The following is a 23773-nucleotide window of genomic DNA, read 5'->3' as shown; positions in this document are numbered from 1 at the left end:
ATGTTTGCTGATTAAAAAGTGTGTTGGTCTCTGTAAAGGCAAGAGGCAGTATTTTTCTACTAATTAGACCTTCAGATGTAACAAGCAGATATATCAATACTTATCACAGAACTTGTCTATGTGGGAAATGGGTATAAACTTAAGAAATAGACTATAGTTCTTTCTTAAAGAGATCAGGACAATTCTGAGGCTTCGCCTCCATATCAGGAGGTCTTAGTCTTTTTTAGGAATAGGAATAGGGCTTGCCCTACTGTAGAAAAGGATTCGAGCAGCAACTTTGTCTAGGAAGCCTACAATTGTATTTCCTTTTAATATAAGAGAATTACTAGTGCCACAAAGAAGACTTTATTTACATTTAAAGATTATACAGTACTCTGTATTTAACTTAATACATCCTTATTTTTATTAGATTTATTTAAATATCTGTCTTATGTATCCTACCTTCCAGAAGGAGACTGAGGAAGAGTATCTACATCCTAAGGTCACTTCATAATAAAATGAAAAACCGTAATGCTAAATGTCTTATTCTAAGGAAACTTAGAGGTTATTCACTTAACTCATGGTTAGTTTTTATTTTTTTCATCCTTTTTACTTTAGCCTTATTTCAAATTGTTCTTCAAATGCATAAGTTAATATTGATATATATGCATTTATTAAGACAATCCTTTAATCAACTACAATCAGAAAAAAATTTCATAGTGTAACTTAAGTGTAAACTCTCTAATTATAAAGGAGGTACCCAAATCCTTACCTTCTCTTCCTTCTTACAGAAAATAGTATGGAGTGGGAGGGTTCAGTGGTGCCCTGGATAAAACTCAGATCTGGGCTAACTCACAGAAAAATCATGATTTCAGATTACTTCCAAGTCCTTGTAGCTATCACTGAGTAGATGGCTCTCTAAAATTGATAGCACATTTGCTTATTCCAGTAAACCCAGGTCACAGCCTGGAAGCCAGAATGTGAACACATTAGGGATTGACGTGGCTCTGCATAATAATGTAAATCACTTCACAGACTATATTATATTTAGAAAAATTGTTTCCCTCAAAATTATTCTAGAATTTGACTCAGTACTTATTTTAGAGACGTGTGCATAACCTTGATTTGCAAGGGCAATAATTGTGTCTTGAATGTTTGAGTCTTTACCATAATCCTTTATTGAGGAAGCTGATGCATTTCATCTTCCTTTTTTACACATCCTAGTCACTCTTGTTTTGAATATCCACTCACCACCTAAGATCCTTTTCTCTGCTGGTTCCTGTCTTAAGTGTTTTCTAAGCAAGTATATCAGTTCCTAGGGTTCCCTATGGAAAGTCTTAACATATTCTATTTAATTGAACCATATGACATTGCCATTTTGTAGTCCCAAAGCAGCTGAATGATAGCACTTTCATATGGTTCAGTTAAGGTCACCTGGAAACTTCTGAACAGCTTAATTTTTCAGTAAGTGTCAAAGAAATCAATACCTAAGCAGCCACAACCTAGCCTGGCCCAAAAAAGACCTATGGTTTTTTTGGCCACAATACTTGGTAAGTTCCATGCCTCAAACCAAGCCAGTAATCTGAGGGATTTCTTAATTTTTAAGGTATATATCATTTCAGACACACTTTATGAGCCATTTCAGATTCTCTCAGACTCACCATCTCTTGTTTCAGCTGCCACTGCTTTTAGGCTCCAGCCAACTATGTGTAGGTGCAGAGCACCCTATTTTTGTTCCCATGCCCCTACCCCTACCATTCCAAAACGCACATAACCCAGCAGGGGAACCATTGACAAGTGGAAGACAAGAACTAGTGTCTTGTCTAGACACTAGACAAGAATAAATTCTCCCCTCTTTCTATTGTTCCCATCAATCATGGACAGTCTAGAGACTCACCATCTATAGCTTCCGGGGTGATTACTGTGACTCTAACAATTAGTCACACTCAGCAGCAGCCAGCTCAGAAACACCTCACATTGCCACTCTCCTAACCTGCTTCATTCTCCTTTCCCATGACTTTACTTCCTAATAATACAGAATCTCTGCCTCAACAATACTTTCTGAGGAACCCAGGCTATATCCAACAATATTCTCAAATTTGCATCAGAGTCACCTATGGTAGAATACATGCTGAAGTTTGAGAAGTATTCCCCTAGGACTTTTCTTTCTTCATTTTTATATTTTAAATGTTTTTAATATTTATTTTATATTGGAGTAGAGTTGATTAACAATGTTTTGTTAGTTTCAGGTGTACAGCAAAGTGATCCAGTTATACAAACATCTATTCTTTTTCAAATTCTTTTCCGATTCAGGTTATTACAGAATATTGAGCAGAGTTTCCTGTGCTATACAGTAGGTCCTTGTTGGTTATCTGTTTTAAATATAGCAGTGTGTACATGTCAATACCAAACTCCCAATCTGTCCCTTCCCCCCCTGGATAACCATATGTTCATTTTCTAAGTCTGTGAGTCTGTTTCTGTTTTGTAAATAAGTTCATTTGTATCACTTTTTTTTTTTTAGATTCTACATATAAGTGATATCATATATTTGTCTTTCTCTGACTTACTTCACTTAGTATGTTCATATCCAGGTCCATCCATGTTGCTGCAAAGGACATTATATTATTCTTTTTAATTGCTAAGTAATATTCCATTGTGTGTGTGTGTGTGTGTGTGTGTATATATATATATATATATATATACCACAACTTTCTTTATCCATTCATCTGTCGATGGACATTTAGGTTGCTTCCATGTCTTGGCTATAGTAAACAGCACTTCAGTGAACAGGGGTGCATGTATACTTTCGAACCATGTTTTTCTCTGGATATATGCCCAGGAGTGGGATTGCTAGATCATATGGTAGCTCTCTTTAAAGTTTTTTAAGGAACCTCCATACAGTTCTCCATAGTGGCTGTATCAATTTACATTCCCACCAACAGTGCAAGAGGGTTCCCTTTTCTCCACACCCTCTCCAGCATTTATTATTTGTAGACTTTTTGATGATGGTACTTCTGACTGGTGTGAGGTGATATCTCATGGTAGTTTTGATTTGCATTTCTCTAATAATTAGTGATGTTGAGCATCTTTTCATGTGCCTCTTGGCCATCTGTTTGTCTTCTTTGGAGAGATGTCTATTTAGGTCTTCTGCCAGTTTTTTGATTGGGTTGTTGGTTTTTTTGGTATTGAGCCACATGAGCTGTTTGTAAATTTTGGAGATTAATCCTTTGTTGGTCACATCATTTGCAAATATTTTCTCCCATTCTCTAGGTTGTCTTTTCGTTTTGTTTATGGTTTCTTTTGCTGTGCAAAAGCTTTTGAGTTTAATTAGGTCCCAATTGGGTTTTTTGTTTGTTCTTATTTCCATTACTCTAGGAGACAGCTTGAAGAAGATATTGCCGCGATTTATGTCAAAGAGTATTCTGCCTATGTTGTCCTCTAAGAGTTTTATAGTATCTGATCCTTCATTTAGGTCTTTATCCCATTTTGAGTTTATTTTTTTATATGGTGTTAAAGAATGTTCTAATTTCATTTTTTTTACGTATAGCTGTCCAGTTTTTTTCCCTGGGTCCTGGTGCACACAAGACCTTGTGTGTGCCCTCCAAGAGTGGAGTTTCTGTTTCCCCCAGTCCTGTGGAAGGATTCCTGTGATCAAACCCCTCTGGTCTTCAAAGCCAAATTCTCTGGGGCTCTTCCTCCCGTTTCCAGGCCCCCAGCTAGGGAGCCTGATGTAGGGCTCAGAACTTTCACTTCTGTGGGAGAACTTCTGTGGTATAATTATTTTCTAGTTTGTGGGTCTCCCACCCGGCGGGTATGGGATTTGATTTTATCACGATTGCACCCCTTCTACTGTCTCATTGTGGTTTCTTCTTTGTCTTTGGTTGTAGGGTATCTTTTTTGGTGGTTCCAGCATTTTTCTGTCAATGGTTGTTCAGCAATTAGTTGATTTTGATGTTTCCATAAGAAGATGTGAGCTCATGTCCTACTCTGCCATCTTGTCACCAGGATCCTCATTTCTTAAATAGACTTTATTTTTAGAGCAAATTTAAGTGCACAGCAAAACTGAGCAGAAGATACAGAGATTTCCTACATACTACTGCCCCCACATAACGCATATACCCTCCCACACTGTCCACATCCTGAAGCCCTAGGATTTTGAAGCACGTAAAAGTCACCCTCAAGTGAGCATAGTGATAAAGAGTTGATCAAAAGCTACCTTGGAAGTTCTGCCTCTGGGTAAGTTAGAGTAAGTACACTCCATCCTATCCCCACCAAATGCAACCATAAAACCTGCATAGACCAGGTATTTGAATGCATGGTCCAGCTACTTGAGGACTCAGAGTGGCAGTCAGATTGAAGAAGACCAGAATTTAACATACCACAAGACCAACAGTGAGTTTACCCGTATTTTCCTCTTTGGTAGCCCCTCTACTTGGGCTTAAGGCTGCTTAAAACCCAGAATTGGGATTCTGTGCAGACAGAGCTCCAGAGAAAACCTAATTTTGGCTCAAAGAGTGGGAAGGGAGTCTCCTAATGACCAGCAAAAATTAAGAAAATACTCCATTCTCTTTTTCTATGTTTTCTTGCACACCAGCTCTCAAACAACCTGAGGGTGTCAGCAGCAACAACAGTGGCAGTGGCAAACCCACAGACACCTAAAATTCTGAGGAAAGGGAACCTTTGTGTACAATCAGAGGAGCTGTGGTCCCAAGAGGATGTGGTAAATCCCATTGCTTTTGTTCTCTCTGTCTTCCCACTGCTTGGCCCCAGATGGGCATATTCATAGAAAGTGTGTGGTAGAGCAGGGCACATAAAGCCTCAGCTTTCTAGCTGGGAGGTTAAAAAAAAAAAAAAAGTAGGGGGAGCCCCTGGAACTAAAGTACAGAGGAGATTGGGAGACGGAAGAGATCAGCAAAGTAACCCCATAAAGTTGCTTATGAAATCTCAGTCTTGCCCTCAGTGTGGGTCTGAGTCCAAACGGCATACACAGACTTGGAGAAGTAAACTATGACCCAAATCCAAGATTAGCCACTGGGTGGCTCACACATGGCCTAGATATGAATAAAACTCTGGAGGTTTTTGAAAACAGAAATAATATTGAACTAGGACTCCCACAAGGCTGGTTGGAACTTTTGACCTGAATCTAACCAGAATGAAGGCCTGCTAAAGAAAAATTATCAATAATCTCCATAGAATTTAAAAAAGAGGGACTTCCCTGGTGGTGCAGTGGTTAAGAATCCGCCTGCCAATGCAGGGGACACGGGTTCGATCCCTCGTCTGGGAAGATCCCACATGCGGCAGAACAACTAAGCCCATGCGCCAGAACTACTGAGCCTGTGCTCTAGAGCCCACAAGCCACAACTACTGAAGCCCACGAGCCACAACTACTGAGGCCTCTGTGCCTAGACCCCATGCTCCACAACAAGAGAAGCCACCGCAATGAGAAGCCCACACACCACAACGAAGAGTAGCCCCCGCTCGCCACAACTAGAGAAAGCCCGCGTGCAGCAACAGACCCAATGTAGCCAAAAATAAATAAATTTATTAAAAAACTAAAACTAAAAATAAGTAAATAATTAAGACTTAGACTCTCATTACATAATACTCAAAATGCCCAGGACAATCCGAAATTACTAAGTATACAAAACCCAGGGAAAATTCACATGGGAAAAGAAAAAGCTGATGCCAGTACCAGCATGACACATATTTGAGCTATCTAACAAAAACCTTAAAACAGCTACTGTAAAAATGCTCAAAGTAAGTTTGAACACAAATTTGGTGAAGGGCAGAGTGTACACATTTCAGAAGCTCAGCTTGAAAGCAGCCAGAGAAAATGACGTATTACTTATAGGGAAACAGCAATTTAAATGACTACTGATTTCTCATCAGAAATCATTGAGGCCATAAGGAAGTGGCACACCATTTTCAAATTGCTTAAAAAAAGAGAAGGAAGGGAAGGAGGGAGGGAGAAAGAAAGGAAGGCAGGGAAGGACTCTCAACCCAGAATATCTAGCAAAAATATCTTTTAAGGATGAAGGTGAAATAAAAACACTCGGAATAAGAAAAGCAAGAGCATTTATTGCCACCAAAACTGCTCTAAAAGAAATGCTAAAGGAAGTTCTTCAAACAGATGGGAAATCTTACCAGAAGGAAACTTAAAGAACATCTTATGTTCTTTAAAACATGTTTGACAGTTGAAAACATTGTGTTATGTTTCAATGTATATAGTTGTAACATATACTACAACCACAAAATAAAGGAAAATAAAGGGTCAAATGTGGTGCTTTTCTACTCTTGAAGCACAAAAATATTTTTCTAAGTAGACTGTGAAAAATATGTTTATTGTAATACCTAAAGAAGCCACAAAAAACTATACAAAAAAATTAAAATCATAAGTAAGTTAAAGTGAAATACTGAAATATATTCACATGATCCAAAAGAAGGCACAAAAGGGGAAGCAGAGAAACAAAATATGGAGGGAACAAACAAAACATAATTGTAGACCTAAATCTAAAAATATTAAAAGTAAGTGGCCTAAGCATACCAATTAAAGAAATTGAATGGATAAAAGCATTACAAAACTATATTTATTTGCTTACTAAGTTACTGTCTATAACCTCTCCCTCAACTAAAATGCAAGCTACAAGAGAGCACAATTTTTGTTTTATTCACTGCTGTGTGTGTAGTGCCTATAAAAGTATCTAGCATGTGGCAGTTACTCAATAAATGAATGCACAGAGAGATGAATGAATGAACTGTAAGTAATTCAATTCAAATATAATGATATAGGAAAGTAAAAAGGTAAGAAAAGGTTTACTATGCAAACACTAATCAAAAGAAAGCTGGAGTGCCTATATTAATATCAGACGAAGTAGATTTCAGAGCAAAGAAATTTATCAAGAATTAAGATGGGCGTTACATAATGATAAAAGGGTCAAGTTACCAGGAAGACAATATTTTTTTGTTTTGTTTGTATTTTATTTTATTTATTTTTTTATAAAGCAGGTTCTTATTAGTCATCCATTTTATACACATCAGTGTACACATGACAATCCCTATCTCCCAATTCATCACACCACCACCACCAGCCCCCGCCGCTTTCCACCCTTGGTGTCCATACGTTTGTTCTCTACATCGGTATCTCAGTTTCTGCCCTGCAAACCAGTTCATCTATACCATTTTTCTAGGTTCCACATATATGCGTTAATATGCGATATTTGTTTTTCTCTTTCTGACTGACTTCACTCTGTATCACAGTCTCTAGATTCATCCATGTCTCTACAAATGACCCAATTTCTTTCCTTTTTATGGCTGAGTAATACCCCATTGTATATATGTACCACATCTTCTTTATCCATTTGTCTGTCGATGGGCATTTAGGTTTCTTCTGTGTCCTGGCTATTGTAAATAGTGCTGCAATGAACATTGGGGTGCATGTGTCTTTTTGAATTACGGACTTCTCTGGGTATATGCCCAATAGTGGGATTGCTGGGTCATATGGTAATTCTATTTTTAGTTTTTTAAGCACCCTCCATACTGTTCTCCGTAGTGGCTGTATCAATTTACATTCCCACCAAAAGTGCAAGAGGGTTCCCTTTTCTCCACAGCCTCTCCAGCATTTGTTGTTTGTAGATTTTCTGATGATACCCATTCTAACTGGTGTGAGATCATACCTCATTGTAGTTTTGATTTGCATTCCTCTAATAATTAGTGATGTTGAGCAGCTTTTCATGTGCTTCTTGGTCATCTGTATGTCCTCTTTGGAGAAATGTCTATTTAGGTCTTCTGCCCTTTTTTTGATTGGGTTGTTTGTTTTTTTAATATTGAGCTGTTTATATATTTTGGAGATTAATCCTTCGTCTGTTGATTCGTTTGCAAATATTTTCTCCCATTCTGAGGGTTGTCTTTTCGTCTTGTTTGTAGTTTCCTTTGCTTTGCAAAATTTTAGGTTTCATTAGGTCCCATTTGTTTATTTTTGTTTTTATTTCCATTACTCTAGGAGGTGGCTCAAAAAAGATCTTGCTGTGATTTGTGTCAAAGAGTGTTCTTCCTATGTTTTCTTCTAAGAGTTTTATACTGTCCGGTCTTACATTTAGGTCTCTAATCCATTTTTGAGTTTATATTTGTCTATGGTGGTAGGGAATGTTCTAATTTCATACTTTTACGTGTAGCTGTCCAGTTTTTCCAGCACCACTTATTGAAGAGACTGTCTTTTCTCCATTGTATATCCTTGTCTCCTTTGTCATAGATTAGTTGACCATAGGTGCATGGGTTTATCTCTGGGCTTTCTATCCTGTTCCATTGATCTATATTTCTGTTTTTGTGCCAGTACCATATTGTCTTGATTACTGTAGCTTTGTAGTATAGTCTGAAGTCAGGGAGTCTGATTCCTCCAGGTCGGTTTTTTTCCCTCCAGACTGCTTTGGCTATTCAGGGTCTTTTGTGTCTCCATACAAATTTTAAGATTTTTTTGTTCTAGTTCCATAAAAACTGCCATTGGTAATTTGATAGGGATTACATTGAATCTGTAGTTTGCTTTGGGTACTATAGTCATTTTCACAATATTGATTCTTCCAATCCAAGAACATGGTATATCTCTCCATCTGTTGGTATCATCTTTAATTTCTTTCATCAGTGTCTTATAGTTTTCTGCATACAGGTCTTTTGTCTCCCTAGTAGGTTTATTCCTAGGTATTTTATTCTTTTTGTTGCAATGGTAAATGGGAGTGTTTCCTTAATTTCTCTTTCAGATTTTTCATCATTAGTGTATAGGAATGCAAGAGATTTCTGTGCATTAATTTTGTATCCTGCTACTTTACCAAATTCATTAATTAGCTTTAGTAGTTTTCTGGTGGCATCTTTAGGATTCTCTATGTATAGTATCATGTCATCTGCAAACAGTGACAGTTTTACTTCTTCTTTTCCTATTTGAATTCCTTTTATTTCTTTTTCTTCTCTGATTGCCGTGGCTAGGACTTCCAAAACTATGTTGAATAATAGTGGCAAGAGTGGACATCCTTGTCTTGTTCCTGATCTTAGAGGAAATGCTTTCAGTTTTTCACCATTGAGAATGATGTTTGCTGTGGGTTTGTCGTATATGGCCTTTATTATGTTGAGATAGGTTCCCTCTATGCCCACTTTCTCGAGAGTTTTTATCATAAATGGGTGTTGAATTTTGTCAAAAGCTTTTACTGCATCTATTGAGATGATCATATGGTTTTTATTCTTCAATTTGTTCATATGGTGTATCACATTGATTGATTTGCATAGATTGAAGAATCCTTGCATCCCTGAGATAAAGCCCACTTGATCATGGTGTATGATCCTTTTAATGTGTTGTTGGATTCTGTTTGCTAGTATTTTGTTGGGGATTTTGTTGTTGTTGTTGTTGTTTGCGGTATGCGGGCCTGCTGTGGCCCCTCCCGCTGCGGAGCATAGGCTCCGGACATGCAGCCCCAGCGGCCATGGCTCACGGGCCCAGCCGCTCCGCGGCACGTGGGATCCTCCTGGACCGGGGCACAAACCTGCGTCCCCTGCATTGGCAGGCAGACTCTCAACCACTGCGCCACCAAGGAAGCCCTGTTGGGGATTTTTGCATCTATATTCATCAGTGATATTGGTTTGTAATTTTCTTTTCTTGTAGTATCTTTGTCTGATTTTGGTATCAGGGTGATGGTGGCCTCATAGAATAAGTTTTGGAGTGTTCCTTCCTCTGCAATTTTTTGGAAGCATTAGAGAAGGATGAATGTTAGCTCTTCTCTAAATGTTTGATAGAATTCACCTGTGAAGCCATCTGGTCCTGGACTTTTGTTTGTTGGAAGATTTTTAATCACAGTTTCAATTTCATTACTTGTGATTGGTCTGTTCATATTTTCTATTTCTTCCTTGTTCAGGATTGGAAGGTTATACCTTACTAAGAATTGGTCCATTTCTTCCAGGTTGCCCAGTTTATTGGCAAAGAGTTGCTTGTAATAATCTCTTAGGATGCTTTGTATTTCTGCGGTGTCTGTTGGAACTTCTCCTTTTTCATTTCTAATTTTATTGATTTGAGTCCTCCTCCTCTTTTTCTTGATGAGTCTGGCTAATGGTTTATCAATGTTGTTTATCTTCTCAAAGAACCAGCTTTTAGTTTTATTGATCTTTGCTATTGTTTTCTTTGTTTGTATTTCATTTATTTCTGCTCTGATCTTTATGATTTCTTTCCTTCTGCTAACTTTGGGTTTTGTTTTTTCTTCTTTCTCTAGTTCCTTTAGGTGTAAGGTTAGATTGTATATTTGAGATTTTTCTTGTTTGTTGAGGTAGGCTTGTATAGCTATGAACTTCCCTCTTAGAATTGCTTTTGCTGCATTCCATAGGTTTTGGATTGTGGTGTTTTCATTATCATTTTTCTCTAGGTATTGTTTGACTTCCTCTTTGATTTCTTCAGTGATCTCTTGGTTATTTAGTAACGTATTGTGTAGCCTCCATGTGTTTGTGTTTTTTACGGTTTTTTTCCCTGTAATTGATTTCTAATCTCATAGCGTTGTGGTCTGAAAAGATGCTTTATATGATTTCAATTTTCTTAAATTTACTGAGGCTTGATTTGTGACCCAAGATGTGATCTATCCTGGAGAATGTTCCGTGCGCACTTGAGAAGAAAGTGTAATCTGTTGGTTTTGGTTGGAATGTCCTATAAATATCAATTAAATCTTATCTGGTCTATTGTGTCATTTGAAGCTTGTGTTTCCATATTAATTTTCTGTTTGGATGATCTGTCCATTGGTGAGGTGTTAAAGTCCCCCACTATTATTGTGTTACTGTCGATTTCCTCTTTTATGGCTGTTAGCACTTGCCTTATATATTGAGGTGCTCCTGTGTTGGGTGCATATATATTTATAATTGTCATATCTTCTTCTTGGTTTGATCCCTTTATCATTATGTAGTGTCCTTCCTTGTCTCTTGTAACATTCTTTATTTAAAAGTCTATTTTATATGATATGGATATTGCTACTCCAGCTTTCTTTTGATTTCCATTTGCATGGAATATCTTCTTCCATCCCCTCACTTTCAGTCTGAATGTGTCCCTAGGTCTGAAGTGGGTCTCTTGTAGACAGCATGTATATGGGTCTTGTTTTTGTATCCATTCAGCAAGGCTGTGTCTTTTGGTTGGAGCATTTAATCCATTCACGTTTGAGGTAATTATCGACATGTATGTTCCTATTACCATTTTCTTAATTGTTTTGGGTTTGTTTTTGTAAGTCATTTTCTTCTCTTGTGTTTCCCTCTTAGAGAAGTTCCTTTAGCATTTGTTTTATAGCTGGTTTGGTGGTGCTGAATTCTCTTAGCTTTTGCTTGTCTGTAAAGCTTTTGATTTCTCCATTGAATCTGAATGAGATCCTTGCTGGGTAGAGTAATCTTGGTTGTAGGTTCTTCCCTTTCATCACTTTAAGCATATCATGCCACTCCCTTCTGGCTTGTAGAGTTTCTGCTGAGAAATCAGCTCTTAACCTTATGGGAGTTCCCTTGTATGTTATTTGTCATTTTTCCCTTGCTGCTTTCAATAATTTTTCTTTGTCTTTAAGTTTTGCCAGTTTTATTACTATGTTTCTCGGCATGTTTCTTCTTGGGTTTATCCTGTATGGGAATCTCTGCACTTCCTGGACTTGGGTGGCTATTTCCTTTCCCATGTTAGGGAAGTTTTCAACTATAATCTTTTCAAATATTTTCTCGGGTCCTTTCTCTCTCTCTTCTCCTTCTGGGACCCCTATAATGCAAATGTTGTTGCGTTTATTGTTGTCCCACAGGTCTCTTAGGCTGTCTTCATTTCTTTTCATTCTTTTTTCTTTATTCTGTTCCACAGCAGTGAATTCCACCATTCTGTCTTAGAGGTCACTTATCCGTTCTTCTGCCTCAGTTATTCTGCTATTGATTCCTTCTAGTGTATTTTTCATTTCAGTTATTGTGTTGTTCATTTCTGTTTGTTTGTTCTTTAATTCTTCTGCATTTTTGTTAAATATTTCTTACATCTTCTTGATCTTTGCCTCCATTCTTTTTCCGAGGTCCTGGATCATCTTCACTATCATTATTCAGAATTCTTTTTCTGGAAGGTTGCCTATCTCCACTTCATTTAGTTGTTTTTCTGGGGTTTTATCTTGTTCCTTCATTTGGGACATAGCCCTCTGCCTTTTCATCTTGTCTGTCTTTCTGTGAATGTGGTTTTTGTTCCACAGGCTGCAGAACTGTAGTTCTTCTTGCTTCTGCTGTCTGCCCTCTCGTGGATAGGCTATCTAAGGCTTGTGCAAGTTTCCTGATGGGAGGGACTGGTGGTGGGTAGAGCTGGCTGTTGCTTTGGTGGGCAGAGCTCAGTAAAACTTTAATCCACTTGTCTGCTGATGAGTGGGGCTTGGTTCCCTCCCTGTTGCTTGTTTGGCCTGAGGCGACCCACCACTGGAGCCTACCTGGGCTCTTTGGTGAGGCTAATGGCAGACTCTGGGAGGATTCACGCCAAGAAGTACTTCCCAGAACTTCTGCTGCCAGTGCCCTTGTCCTCATGGTGAGACACAGCCACCCCCCGCCTCTGCAGGAGAGCCTCCAACACTAGCAGGTAGGTCTGGTTCAGTCTCCTATGGGGTCACTGCTCCTTCCCCTGGGTCCCAATGTGAACACTACTTTGTGTGTGCCCTTCAAGAGTGGAGTCTCTGTTTCCCCCAGTCCTGTTGAAGTCCTGCAATCAAATCCCGCTAGCCTTCAAAGTCTTGATTCTCTAGGAATTCCTCCTCCCATTGCCAGACCCCCAGATTGGGAAGCCTGACGTGGGGCTCAGAACCTTCACTCCAGTGGCTGGACTTCTGTGATATAAGTGCTCTCCAGTTTGTGAGTCACTCATGCAGCAGTTATGGGATTTGATTTTATTGTGTTTTTGTCCCTCCTACCATCTCACTGTGGCTTCTCCTTTGTCTTTGGGTGTGGCGTATCTTTGTTGGTGAGTTCCAGTGTCTTCCTGTAGATGATTCTTCAGCAGTTAGTTGTGATTCTGGTGTTCTTGCAAGAGGGAGTGAGAGCATATCCTTCTACACCGCCATCTTGAAACAATCCTCTATTTGTACTCATTCTTCAATCCAACTCAAGTTCTCAAATCAATAATGAGTCCTACAAAATTTGAGACATCCCTTTTTCATTTTCCTATGACTCATACTTCTTTCTTCCTGGCAGTTTGTTGGGGTGGGGTTACGAGGAGGAACTCTCCAAAATCTGGAACTCCACACCGAGAAGACAATAATTTTAAATGTGCATTCACCTAAAAAACATCTTCAAAATACTTGAAGAAAAATTGACAGAGCTGAAAGAAATAGATCCACGGTAATAGTTGGTACTTCAACACATCTCTGTTAATAAGTGATAGAACCTGTAAACAGATGATCAGCAAGGTTATAAATGTCATCAAACTGCTATATTGAAATGACATTTATAGAACAACACTCAATCCAACAGCATCAGAATAGTACTTTTTTTGAGTGTATAGGGAATGAATCATCAAGATAGACCGTATCCTAGGTCATAAAACAAACGTTAAGAGACTTAAGACAATTGAAACCATTACAAAGTATGTTCTCTGACCATGAAGGAATTAAATTATAAATCAATGACACATTTAAAAATCTCTAAACACTTAGGAATTAAACAACACATTTCTCAACAATCCATAGTTCAAAGAGGATAATTCAAGGGAAATCAGAAAATATTTGTAACCAAACAAAATGAAAATGCACCATATCAAAATTTCTGGGATGCAACTAACAGCACTCCAAGGGAAATATATAGCATTAAATATATAGCATTAAATTAGAAAGAAATTATTTCAAGACAATAATCTATGCTTCTATGTTAAGAAAATTGAAAAAGACAAGAAAATTAAACCTAAAGCAAACAGATCAAAAGACATAATAAAGATTAGAGAAGAAACCAATGATATTGAAAAACAATAGAGAAAAATCAATGAAACCAAAAGCTGGTTCTTTGGAAGAAATAAACTACCATAGCTTTGAAAGGGGTTCTAGGCCCCTCACATATTCTCTTGTTTTCTGATCCTGATTTAGTTATTAGGTAAATCTCACTACTAGAAATAGAAAACACTTTATATGATAAAATCAGATTTTTGATGCAACCATGGGAGATTGAGGGATATTTTTCAAGGCCTTGACCAGCCATGTAAATCGAACTGTTTAGAAGATTGACTTAAGAACTGGAGACAGATAGTAAACAGCAGCATTGAACTATTTCTTATTCTGTGTTTTTTACAACTTGTTGTGTGTAGATATCTATGTAAATACACTATGTATGTATGTTTGAATCAGGACAGATTTAGGACTCTGAGAAGCTAGATAATTTTTCACAAAATTAATTTAAAAGAAGATTCTTTATATTTCTCCTTAGAAATTATAACTTATTAATACAAGTGATACCCTAAAGTTTCATAAAGCATTCATTCTCTGAAAAATACCAATACCTTTTAAGCTGTTAATGAGGTCTCCAAAATGTTTAAAATTTCATGCTTTTTGTTTCACATATGCACATTTTGGAAATCCTGGATGGTTATATTACAACAGTACTGATAATAAGTTTCATTTTCTGCTGTTAAATAAAGACTAAATGACATCATTTTGTACCCTATCCTAATATTTTACAGTAGGGTATGTAAAGAAAAGTGGGAGAATTGAGTAATCACAGTATTCACAATTATATAAACATGGCAAAATCAAAAGAACTTATCCATTATAATCAATATTCCATTCACTTTGCAAATAAGCGTAGTAAGAAGATCCTATCTTTATATGTACCAACTTGCATGAGTTCATTTAGCCAATCAAAATAAGATATCAGGAATTAAAAATGGGTTCATTGATGGGACTTCCCTGGAGGTCTAGTGGTTAAGACTCTGTGCTCCCAATACAGGGGGCCCAGGTTCAATCCCTGGTCAGGGAACTAGATCCTGCATCCCACATGCCATAACTAAGAGCCCACATGCTGCAACTAAAAGATCCCACGTGCTGCAACTAATACCCAACACAGTCAAATAAATAAATAATTTTTTAAATGGGTTCATTGATAGCAAAGTAAAATAATGACAATAATACTGAATGCAAATTATGATTCATTATGCCAATAATCAAATTGATAACAATTAAAATATGAAGAAGAGATATAATTTCTTCTCTCATGTCCCTCTTACAGTCCATCAGCAAATCCTGTTTCAAAAACAAAATCCAGAATCTGACCTCACACCCCCTTCACTAGAATTTCTCTAGTCCATACCACCATAGCCTCCTGTCTGGACCTCTAAATTCACTTCCTAGTCACTCCGCTTCCCTTCTACCTCAACAACAATGTTCTCCCTTCGCAGCAACCAGTGTCATTTTTCTTTTTAAAAAATAAAACATATCACTCTCCTATTCTGAACCTTCCAGTAGCTCCCCATCACATGTAAAATAAAATCCAAAACTTTACCAGGGCTTACAAGGGTCCCTACCTCATGTGTTCCAGCTACATCTTTAGTCTCCTTCCCAATAATTTGCTGCACTTCAGCTTATTAGTCCTCAAATGAGCCAAGCCCATTCTCTTCTCAAGACCTTTGCATTTGCTCTTCCCTCTACCCAGAATACCTTTCCCTGGATCTTTGCATGTCTCACTCCATTTCATTCAAATCACGTCCTCAGAGGTTTCATCTCTAACTATCATATTCAAACCAGCAAATTCACCCTCCTCTATTCTCTTCTCCTGCTATATTTTCCTTAAAGCACTTTATCATGACTTGATATTATTATATATATTTATGTATTCATTGTTGGTCTTTTACACTAGAACATAAATTTCACAAGTGCAGGGAATTTATTCACATCTTACATTCCAAGTGCCTAGGACACTTGCATGGTATATATTGTGCCCACATTTGTTAAATGAATGAATATGTAAGCCAATATTATATGTAATTTTTGCCTGGTCCACAGATTTTGGGGGCATATTAAATAAATTTGGAATGTTAGTGAAGGTTTTTTTTTTTAATTTTATTGAAGTCTTTATTTTTTTAAAACAGAAAAGAATAAAGAATAAAACAAGCAAAAACACCAGTTATCCCTGTACCCAGAGAGTGTTTGTTAACATAGAGAAAAATTATACATACATAAGATTTTTCAAAAATTAACAGTACAGAAATGTAAATATTAAACAATGTCTCTCTTACCCACCTCCATGGTTTCCCCCCACCATCTCTCTCCCAAGAGATGTACCTATCACATATTTCTTATGTCCTTACAAAGAAAAGAAATTAAATTTTATGGCATATATAGATCCTTTGAAAATGTATACACCATATTGTTACTCTTTATCTTCCTTTAAAAATAAAATTAATAGTTAACTATACTTACTGGCATTTTCCATTTCATCTCTATTCTTTTTAATGGCTGCATAGTTCTTTGTTAATATGTACCATTATTTGTCTAATTTGTCCCCTTAAACATCTCCATTTTTTCTACCACTTTTTGTATCATAAGCACTGTGGCAATGAATTTTTTTTTCTTTGCTTAGTATTTGTAGATTTTTTTAAGTTTATTTTTTATACAGCAGGTTCTTATTAGTTATCTATTTTATACATATTACTGTATATGTCAATCCCAATCTCCCAATTCATCCCACCACCAACACCCCCACTTTCCCCCCTTGGTGTCCATACATTTGTTCTCTACATCTGTGTCCCTATTTCTGCCTTGCAAACCGGTTCATCTGTACCATTTTTCTAGATTCCACATATATGCGTTAATATACGATATTTGTTTTTCTCTTTCTGACTTACTTCACTCTGTATCACAGTCTCTAGTTCCATCCACATCTCTGCAAATGACCCAATTTCGTTCCTTTTTATGGCTGAGTAATACCCCATTGTATATATGTACTACATCTTTATCCATTCGTCTGTCGATGGGCGTTTAGGTTGCTTCCATGACCTGGCTATTGTAAATACTGCTGCAATGAACATTAAGGTGCATGTGTCTTTTTGAAATTATGGTTTTCTCTGGATATATGCCCAGTAGTGGGATTGCTGGGTCATATGGTAATTCTATTTTTAGTTTTTTAAGCAACCTCCATACTGTTCTCCATAGTGGCTGTATCAATTTACATGGAATGTTAGTGAAGGTTAATATTTGATTATGTTAGTCTAAATAAAATATTAAATTATTCAGTGATTAGCTATTTTTATTTTTTATTTATTTATTTTTTTGCAGTACGCGGGCCTCTCACTGTTGTGGCCTCTCCCGTTGCAGAGCACAGGCTCCGGACGCGCAGACTCAGCGGCCATGGCCCACGGGCCCAGCCACTCCGCGGCATGTGGGATCCTCGCAGACCGGGGCATGAACCTGTGTCCCATGCATCGGCAGGCAGACTCTCAACCACTGCGCCACCAGGGAAGCCCAGGACATCATTTTGAAAACATACTTTAAAATGATTCAGGGAATAAAAAATTCTTTGTACTATTCTTGTAGTTTTTCAATAAGTATGAAATAATTTCAAAATAAAAATTATCTTTACATAAAAATAATTTTATACAAAACAGTAATATAGAGTAAGTGGCATTTTACATAAGAAGAACCAGAATAGAATATAGTAGATTTGAATAATTAATTTTCAAAAAAGAAAGTCTAAAATTGTATAACATAAAAATCAACGGCCTGAATATGTTGACAACTGCAAACAGTATGGGAAATGTGAATATATTTATTATATGAGTTATAGATCTCTTGAAATTTGTAGATATACTATTAGACAATACAGCACTGCTGCCAATTTTTAGAGGAAAAAAAACACTTTAACCACTAATCATAAACATGGACCAGGTGACTTCCTGGATTTCACAACAGAAATAATAACAACCTGACAAGTTAGAGTGAATTCAGTGAGAAAGGCAATTTACAAGAATGCCAAACAAATGTCAAACTGTTTTGGTTCTTGTATACACTTGATTTTGGTCCTAAATTAGATATTTGGTTAGTAGTAAGACTTCTCCATCCTGATTTACTGGTCTAACCTGTCTCAGTCAGTAATTGGCAGATATAACTCAGATTATGTAAATCGAGTTAGGATCAGTGCAGCAGTTTCTCTGCTTGCATATTTCTCATACTTTATTATTGTCGTCTACTTTTTAATTATGCTATTATTTTAAAGAATGAAGCAAGTAGTTCACTTAAAGGTAGTTTCATATTAACATACCAAAGCCCTTGAATATCCTTATGTTATACATATTATTTGATGATTCACAATGTAGTAGCACCCACTGACTGTAATGTCTCCTCACCAAATCAGATAGCAGATATTAATTATATGTCTATTGTTGGCCCAGTGTTGTATGCACTCCTGTTGGGCTTTGATACTGCTTTCTGACAAGTGCGACATTTCTAATATAAATGTTTCAACAGGTGTTTTTTTTTTTTTTTTTTTTTTTTTTTTTTTTTTTTTTTTGCGGTACGCGGGCCTCTCACTGCCGTGGCCTCTCCCGCTGCGGAGCACAGGCTCCGGACGCGCAGGCTCAGCGGCCCACGGGCCCAGCCGCTCCGCGGCATGCAGGATCCTCCTGGACCGGGGTACGAACCTGTGTCCCCTGCATCGGCAGGCGGACTCCCAACCACTGCGCCACCAGGGAAGCCCCTCAACAGGTGTTTTAACTGGTTGTGGTTGCAGGACTTTCTGATCCATGTTTCTGGAGCCTGATTTGTGAAATCTATCCCTGACCTCAAGTACAGCCTGCCCAAGTGATACAGTTAGACACTTTCTTCTCCCCTTTTCCCATGTACGTATTTCTCACTTTTCAAATCTATCACACTGTCCTGTGATTTGTAACTGTCACTTAGTTCTGTTCTCCTTTTTTGAGACAATGTCTTGAGGTGGATCACATTCATATTCCAATCGCCAAACGCAGGGCCTGGAACAGGTAGAATGTTTATTGAACAGGTAGAAGGCCATAAAATAACTTTGTAGATGGAATATTGTTTTTTGGTTTTTCTTAATATATATTCCTCCCACCAACTTTCCTAATCTAGTTTGAGGCAGCTAACACTAGAAGAATGACTACTAGGTCGGTGATCTTGATTTAGACTCTATCTAGATCTTTATTTCAGAATTTTCCATTTTCTTATTTTTTGTTTTGTTTTTCTGAAATGTAGACTGATTAATAAACTTTTCAGTAAATACTTAATTTTTAAAAATTTCTCTGTCTACCTTCCTTACCTACTAAGGAAGAGTTTTCCAGTAGCTACTTTTTAAATTTTATTAAAAGATGCTTTTTATTTCTAACCTAGATTGTGTTTTATTTAAGCTGCAGAGACTACATATACCTACAGAATGTCTTTAAGTGGTAGGAAAAACTAGAATGAAAGTGGCAGAATTTAAGATGAATAAGTTAATTTCCATTCCCCTCAGACTGCATATGGTTTATAAAGTTGTGGTGTGGTCAGCTCTTTCATTTGATGATGTACATGACTGATCATTTGAAGTGGAGTTCCTGTTGAACCAGATAGAAATGGAATCATCATTTCTGGAGTTACTTAAATTAAGACTAACTGTGAAATTGATAAGAACAATTTGTTCATTTGATTGTCTTCCAGACTTGATAATTCAAAGTCATATGTCAATATATTCACCTGTAGGAGAAATAAACCAAATGACTTATGATGGAAACTGACTACCCAAAAGTACTTATTTGGAGAGTTGGAAGAAAGAAAAGTAAAGTAGAAGATAGGATGTAGAAATGAATGAAACTTAAGAATGGTTGTTAATATGAAATCAATTATAAGAATTACCTTTTTACTTTGATACTGGAGTCAAAATATTCCTATTGTAACTTCTTCTGTTTCACCTTTTTTTCATAGGTAACTCCTTTTACTATTTACCAATGAAAAGTTGATTGGAAGAGGTGAGGAAGGAATTCAGTTGCTAACACAGACTGATGGAAATATTTGATGTAGGCTGCTTTTGTTCATTATTTGCAAAACCAATTAAGTTACAGTTTGATAAATTTTTAGAAATTTTTCATAATGAAAGTGGAGGCATTGAGAATGTACTTACTTCATATCTAAAAAATCAAAATTGTATCCTCTACAGTAACACTTGATTTTATAAGCTCCATATGGATTTTTAACTACATTTAGCAATATTTTTAAGTGAAATTTCATGAAAATTTGTTAATGATATTATTATTTCATAACGGACTATGTAAGATTTCCATAGGTAAGTATCAGTACTTCATCACTCCAGATTATAAACAAAGTGAATAGACATCTAGTCCATTCTATACAAAGAAAATTCATGTAAAGGAAATAATGCTAATCTCAATTTGAGATTAGGTAAAGTCCCCATTTGAAAACTGTGGCTTATCTTACGTGACAGCATGTATCATTTCCAGCTGCTTTCTCTCTCTAATCAAAACATTTGCTCACAATAACAGCTGCCTCTATGCCTTGCTTTTAAACCATTTGCAGCAAATCAAACTGGGAACGTGTCCATAGTAAGAAAACTCAGGATTCTGGGATATGTCTGTTCTCCAACTTCAAAATAAAAACAACAAGAAAGCTAATTCACAAACCAATTATCTTTTTCCTCTGAAGCTTTGTTTCATGAGCCCTAATAAACAAAGTTTACAATAAACACTAAAATAGTACAGTCCAGAAATTTATAAACAATTGTTCTTTTCAAAATAAATCCATTTAAAATTGTATATCAGATATGTACAATACAGTGCATGACTTCTGTACTCATCAATTATTTTGGGAAAACAATATAGGAACTGAGTTTTGCAAATAATAGTAAATTATTATTCTGAGCCATTATCTGTGTCATCTGTATGAAGCTGCATTACTAAAAGTTAATAGTCTACATATGACTTTATATTATAGATAGCTTTTGACTCAAACAAAAGATATATCAAACTGAATTGGTATGAATAACTATTTTGGAATAGATTTTATAATCTATGTTTGCCAAAGAAATCCTTCTTCTATTTATATACCCTTTAGAATACAATGGTTTGGTATTAGCAAATTTTGCACTGTTTTAGATGAAAATATTTGATTGTTAATGTTATAATTTTTTAAAGCATTCATTTCTCTTCATAAGTATCATCATCAATTTCAAGGGAAGAAAAGAGTAAATATAATTTAGGTCAGACTAACACATCTTAATTTAAGCATTAAAAGATGTGTGTTTGAAAGATGTCAATCTCCACATGTTCTGGAAATAAAAACCAGACAAACAATACAACAGAACTTCATGCATCCCATAGAAATCTGAATAACCAATTACTTAAAATTTTACCATCTGCTCTCATTGAAGCAGCAAGACTGAGGCATTTTCCCGTGTTACAAACCATGATAATCAGAATGTAACAGAATGAGAAATGCTAACATCATTTTCCCCCCTTCCTTATTTGCTGTTGTGTTTCTTAATGAAAACCTGGGCTATACAAAGGAAAGGGGAGGACGTTCCCCCGCCCCATCTCCTAACTGAGGGCTTATAACAAGTAATAGCTTTCTACTGCCCTGGGCAGCGTGACATTGCCTCATTTGGCCAGCTATTATTCTAGGAGGCAGCTAGTGAAGTGCCCCGATCCATCTGCTTGCTTTTCATGGACTGGTGCTTTCCTTGATGTGGACAGCTGTCTTAGTATTCCTGGGCCACCTGCCACATAGTAAATACTGTGCTCCAACATATATACAGAAGCTTATCCCTCTGGTGGACTTTTTAGAACAAAAAGCTTAACATTTCTAAACTACACTTGCATCTTTGTTGAAATGCTTCAGAGTCAGCACTTTGTCTTTTCTCATACTTTTGAGGAATACAGTGCTTATGCATTGGGAATGGTAGTTCAGTTACAGTGTGATGAACTTCAGCTTTTCTCAAACATCAAATAAGTATTGAATTGCAGACCTTTTGTGGAAGTCATGGTGGTCACAGGAGGCAGAGGGGAAAAATGTTATCTCCTCTAGTGAGCCTTCCTGGAACCTTTTAGACTAAGTTGGGGTCCATCCTATTTATACCCATAGAAAGATTTTCCCTGTCCTACCTGCTTTGCTCCTCCGTTTACCGCATCAGACTTGCTCCTTGAGGGAAAGCACTGGTTTTTATTCATCACTGTATCTCTAAGAATGAGTGTGTATCTGACACATGGTTGGCACTCAAGGACAGACCAAGGTTTTAAGGTATGTGAAGATTTTTGCAATTTCTCTTTAAACAGAAAGATTTAAAATTAAAAATAAAAATTAGATATAAAAGTGAATGAAGCCGCAACTACTGAAGCCCACGTGCCTAGAGCCCGTGCTCCGCAACAAGAGACGCCACCGCAATGAGAAGTCCGTGCATCGCAACAAAGAGTAGCCCATGCTCGCCGCAACTAGAGAAAGCCCGTGAGCAGCAACGAAGACCCAATGCAGCCAAAAATAAATAAGTAAAAATTTTTTAAAGTGAATGAAAAAATAAATCATACAAATTACCAATTTTAAAAGGTTGGCTAATACTACAAATATCACGAAGTCTAGAAAAACAGTATTTTTTCCATTAACTGCCTGGTATACCTCTATAATATTTTTTTCTTATACCTTTGTTGGTATACTCTTTGATAGCATTTCATATGACAATGATTTTCTAGTGTCATTTTCTGTACATATAATGGAAAGAGAATTCAGTCTTTCCTCAAATTTGATTGAGTGTATTATTGATAGAAGGGCCAGGTAAACATACAACACTATACACTCACATACACACTCATTGTTTGTGGTATTGCCACAGGTTTTTGCCCTACAAACAAAAATTCTGAAAAATTCTATTTTACATGATTTTCATTTAAAAAAAGTTTGCTGAATTTACAATTATAAAAATTATATACACTCCATTATTGAACATATTACTGTTATGAGAGAAATTACATCAATTAGAAGTGATTCTTTCTGTTCTGGTTTTGTCTTCTGATGCCTGAAATAATTTTCTACAACTCACCTTTTGCTGTTGTACATTTTGAATCTTGTTTCACCTCCACTACCCACACATATTTTCAGTGTTAGGGGAATTAGGATGTGTTTATGTAGTGATAATGTATCCTGGGTGTAATGCTTGGTGAGTTGCACAATGGACAAATTGGAATTTAAGCAGTAACAACTATTCTTTGGAGAAGCTGACAACCAAAAAAATATATCCTACTAAATCCAAACTGAATGTATCCCCAGCGCAAATTTCCCAGCAGATCCCAAAGTGCCCCCAATAACTCCAATACCAACTGACTCTAGGCATAAGGTGATGGAGGGAAAATCCAAGTGGAAAGAGATTGTGGTCTTAATTGCAGTTTAAATGTTTGCTTTTGTAAATTTGTAAATTTCATAAACACACACGACCAAGTGATCACATTCCTGAGTTCACACTGGAAGAGACCGTACCAGTGGGATGCCCTGAAGCTTCAGCTTCATCAGCTTCACAGTAAATGTGCTTCTACTGCAGATACTCATTAAATGTCTTCAGGAAAACTGAATGAACAAATGAAGGCAACTGTGCTAAATTAGCATCTCTAAGATCCTTACAACTCTAAAATTCAACTTTTTTACAGACTTCCTAACGTAATCTTAGAACTTAGTATTCAGAAATTTGTTATTATGAGTTTAGAATAGAAGAATGGAGGACATCTAGGAACTGATAAGTACTTGAAAAGTAAATAAATTAAAATTCAGGAATCATTAATTTATGGTTTTAAGCTAATTTTTCATAGACGAAGTTTGCCTTAATGGAGGCA

The 23773-nt window shown here is 36.7% G+C and overlaps 1 long non-coding RNA gene across 3 annotated transcripts; it reads left to right on the top strand.

The window, feature by feature from the left end:
• Window positions 1–1823: 1823 nt before the first annotated feature.
• On the top strand, window positions 1824–22419 carry LOC137225301 (uncharacterized). 3 transcript variants are annotated; one of them, XR_010943768.1, is made up of 4 exons: window positions 1824–4371; window positions 4574–4699; window positions 17235–18422; window positions 18660–22419. It is a non-coding gene; the product is annotated as an uncharacterized lncRNA (long non-coding RNA). The 3 variants fall into 3 exon arrangements; XR_010943767.1 differs by having other exon boundaries at window positions 1824–4699; window positions 18660–18793; window positions 19872–22419; XR_010943766.1 differs by having other exon boundaries at window positions 1824–4699.
• The last annotated feature ends 1354 nt before the right edge of the window (window positions 22420–23773 follow it).

Source organism: Pseudorca crassidens, chromosome 5, assembly GCF_039906515.1.
Source record: "Pseudorca crassidens isolate mPseCra1 chromosome 5, mPseCra1.hap1, whole genome shotgun sequence".
Taxonomy (NCBI): domain Eukaryota; kingdom Metazoa; phylum Chordata; class Mammalia; order Artiodactyla; family Delphinidae; genus Pseudorca; species Pseudorca crassidens.
The sequence above is the reverse complement of the archived record's forward strand: the minus strand, read 5'-3'. Positions and strand labels throughout refer to the sequence as shown.